General features: G+C 41.3%; 1 non-coding gene across 1 annotated transcript; it reads right to left on the bottom strand.

Moving 5' to 3' along the window:
• Positions 1–1565: 1565 nt before the first annotated feature.
• LOC120278318 lies at positions 1566–1672 on the bottom strand. Its single transcript, XR_005541654.1, has one exon. It is a non-coding gene; the product is annotated as a small nucleolar RNA R71 (small nucleolar RNA).
• Between the last annotated feature and the right edge of the window lie 2659 nt (positions 1673–4331).

Below are 4331 nucleotides of genomic sequence, written 5' to 3'. Positions count from 1 at the left end.
GTAAACCCTAGAATGATTTTGTTTCATTGACCTTTATTATGCTTCTTTAATTGATGTTTTAATTGAGTTCCATCCTTGAATGCTTGTTTTATTGATTTTCCATTAGAGTGACACTAAGGTTGAGAATCCATCTTGGTAATCCTTGTAGATGAGTGACACTTTATTAGGATTAGACAAAGCTAGGTTGGAAAGGGTTGAGAGGGTAAGTCTAGAGGTAGCGAAACGTCCCGTTTCCCTTCTGGTATGATTGATTCTACCTCCACGTTTCAAGAGTTCTTTGTGGTATGATAGAGCGAAGTACTTAGAGACAAACTCCACTGGGGCTTAGTTGCGTAAGTAACAAAGTGAAGTGTTGAAGTAATCCTTAGTGCTGTGGCTTAATTGTGACTAGGGGTCTTTCGCCTGGACCAAAGGGTTAGATCTATATTAGGGAATAGGGTTTATTACTTGGAGTCCCTAGAGCTTTTAGTAACCTTGCATAGTCTGAGGCATTAAGAGTATTCCTTTTCTCCGGGGCATAGTGCAGGGTTAGTCATAATTGACTATTGGTTTGGGACTGTGTGTATTTGGATTTTCAGGACTTATTAAACTTCAGTTAATAGGCATAATGATTAGTCTTGTACTTGAAACAATAGTCCTAAGGTGAGCAATGTCCGAGTGCCCCATTTTCTATTGATTGCCTCTCCTTATTCCTATTGCGCTTTCTTTTCTCTTCTTTATTTTTATTTGCATTGATATTGTTCACATAACTCATCAATCATTTTCACAATAGTTAAATAGCAATACTTGTGTTTCTAAGCACTATTCCCTGTGGATACAACTACAAACTCACCAGGGTATTTTATTACTTTGTCAACCCGTGCACTTACAGTACACACACATAAGGGGTGTGTAAAGCTTTTGGCGCAATTGCCGGGGAATAGGCAATGTGTGAGCATTTTGCACTTTTGTTATTTTAGCTACTCATCACTTGTTCTATTTCACACTTTCTTATTCTTCCATTGTTCTGATTTGTTTTTTCTTTTTTTAGTTGCAGCTCCAGGTTATGACCCGAGTAAATCCTTCGACATTGGTTGAAGGTGATCCGGATATTAGAAGAAGAGTTCATAGAAAGGGAAAAGAACCTGTGCAAGAATAGTCAAATCATGTTAAGATAGAAGGTGAAAGGTCTGATAATATGGTAGAACATCATGAGCAGTAGAGGACACTCTCAGATTATGCCAGACTCGTAGTTCTTGGCACGTAATCTAGCATTGTACGGCTACCGATTACAGCTCAGAGTTTTGAGCTCAAGCTAGCTTCATCTAGATTTTACAGCAGTCAGCACAGTTTAATGGTTTAGCTGATGAGGATCCAAACAACCATATTGAGAATTTCTTAGAAGTGTATGACGTACTCAAGATTAATGGTGTTACGGAAGATGCTATCAAGTTGAGGGCCTTCCCATTTTCCTTTAAGGGGAGAGCAAAGCAATGGCTATATTCATTACCTAAAGCATCGATCACCACATGGGATAAGATAGTTGAAGCTTTCTTGCTCGATATTTTCCTCGCGAAAAATCTACGAAACTTAGGAATAAGATATCTTCTATTGTGCAAATGGAATTGGAGTCTTTTTTTGTGAAATGGGACAGGTTCAACGATCTCCTGTGAAAATGCCATCAGCATGGGTTCCCCGAGTGGAAGACCATTCAAACTTTCTATAATAGTTTGAACCTAAGCACAAAGCTGTTACTTGATGCAGCAGTAGGAGGTACCTTAGGAAGTAAAACCCTTGAAGTAGCCCGGTGTCTTATTGAAGAAATGGCTATGAATAGTTATCAGTGGAACACCAGAGATAGAAAGAAGATAGCTGGACTTCATGAAATTGATGTAGTCACATCATTGGCAGCCCATGTTGGGTCATTGAGTAAGAAGTTAGATGCTCTAACTTCTCCAAGAGTGGCGGTAGTGATGAGTTGCACTGGGTGTGGGGGAGGATATGCGCCATCTGATTGCCCAATTTCTATTGGTGGTACCACTTATGTGGAACAGGTTGATTCTGTAGGTAATTCAATGAGAGGCCAAGGAAATCCATATAGCAATACCTATAATCCTTGGTGGAGGAGCCACCCAAACCTTTCTTGGAGTAATCAAGGGCAATAGAAGACTATGGCATCACTGGGTTTCTGACAAAAACAACAAGCCTCGAACATAGAGATTAGAGTTTCAGGGTTGGAAAACCGGATGACCGCTTTAGAGAAGGCTTTGACCAAGTTCATTCAATCGTCGGATACAAGATTTCAATCGGTTGAAGCTGCACTTTGCAAACACACCGCATTATTGCACAACTTGGAGGACCAAGTGGGACAAATTACAAAGTCACTCACGGAAAGACCTCAAGGGAGTTTGCCTAGCAACACGGAGACCAATCCAAGAGAACATGTGAAAGAAATCACTTTGAGAAGTGGTCGTGAAGTTAAGTGTAGACTCCCTAGTGAGAAGACAAATATTGAATAACCCGAGGTTGTGGAGATTGAGGATAGATCCAAAGAAAAGGAGGTGGGGGTGGAAGATGGCATCCCACCTCACAAGCCAAGAATCCCTTATCCTTCAAGATTAAAGAACTACCAAAATGATGAGCAATACAAGAAGTTCTTGGGTCTATTCAAGCAGCTGCATATCAACATCCCAAGTGGAGTCATTATCTCAAATGCCTCGCTATGCAAAGTTTCTTAACGACCTCTTAACAAATAAAAGGAAGTTAGAGGAGAGTGCATCTATGATTTTAGATGCTTCATGCTCAGCAGTGTTGTAAAAGAATATGCCAAACAAGAGGCTACGAAAGCTTTATCATTCCATGTAATATTGGTAACTTGGGTAAAGAGAAGGCATTGGCGGATTCAGTGGCTAGCATCAACGTCATGCTATACACATTCTTTCAGAAGTTAGGCTTGGGAGAGCCTAGGCCCACTCGGATGACACTTCAATTGGCCGACCGAACAGTTAAACATCCAAGGGCATCATTGATGACATACTTGTAAAAGTTGACAAGTACATATTTCCTGTGGACTTTGTGGTGTTTGATGTTGATAAGGATGATGAGGTTCCATTGATACTCAGGATGCTATTCTTGCGCACTTCCAAGGCTCTCATTGACATGGACGGTGGGAAGTTGATATTAAGAGTTGGTGATGACAAGTTAACATACCACCTCGCCGAAGCCATGCGACATTCTCTTGACTTTGATTACACTTTATATTTTCTTGACACCGCTGATGAGTTAGTTAATGAATATGTGTAGGAAATGATGTGTTCGGACCCATTTGTGGGCTTGCAAGTTTAAGAGGTGGAGAATGAAGAAGTTTTGACACTTAGTCTAGAGGATAAGTTGCATCCTACCCTGGGGATCATGAAGAAGATGGTCAAAAGATGGAAAGAGCAAGGAGACATCACAGGAAGCACCCTAGTGCTAGTGGTGATGTGTATGCATGGAGTATGGGTGACGGATCCTTGTGTGGTAACAAACTCGACAACTCCCCTTCTACCTTTAAACAATTATGTTCATCATGCGTTCAAGTTGTAGGTAAGAGGGCAACTTTCATCTATGAACCCCCATGAGGTAAGGTCAGGTACATCAAGCTTAGTGATGTTAAACAAGCGCTTATTGGGAGGCAACCCAAGTCTTTACTATTTTTCTAGGTTTAGTTTAGCACTTGCATGAATAAGAGCTTTAGTGTTGGTGTCATGATTTTTAAATGCTTTTGCTGCATTTTTCTCATGAATTGTTGGGGTTTTTAGTGTGCTTTAATGTGATTGGCGAAGTTTCTAGGTCGTTTGAGCATGTTTTCATGTTTCTTTGGTCAGTTCATCATTGTTTTTGTAGTCTCTGTATATGCATGAGTGTGCAAAAATTTTTTTGTAGAGTTTGTAATTTTCAAAGACATCCAGAGAAGACACACAGCCATGTGGAATTTCCACACGAGAATGTGTTTCCGTTCAGAGCTCATCCCGAGAGGAGACAGGGCTGTGTGAGTGCCCCTATGAATGGCCTTGTGATGGTCACACGCCCGTGGGTAATTTCCACATGGGCATGTGGGCCCGTATATTATGTGACTTATCATGGGCATGGGTCAGATGGACGCTATTCGTGGGGCTGAGAAGATCATTATACTGTCACCCCTCAGCTTGGAGACTATGAGACTCATGGGCATGATTAGAAGATAAAGATACGGAGTATATGTTATGATTATACCTGTACCAGAGATAGCTGAGGGTGAGGGTGACGCAGCTGAGAGGTCTCAGCCTGGCCCTGAGCACAGTCTATGGAGACAGAGGCACCCTTACAACACA

This window comes from Dioscorea cayenensis, chromosome 15, assembly GCF_009730915.1.
Source record: "Dioscorea cayenensis subsp. rotundata cultivar TDr96_F1 chromosome 15, TDr96_F1_v2_PseudoChromosome.rev07_lg8_w22 25.fasta, whole genome shotgun sequence".
Lineage (NCBI taxonomy): Eukaryota > Viridiplantae > Streptophyta > Magnoliopsida > Dioscoreales > Dioscoreaceae > Dioscorea > Dioscorea cayenensis.
Note: the sequence above shows the minus strand (reverse complement) of the source record. Positions and strands in the feature narration are given on the sequence as shown.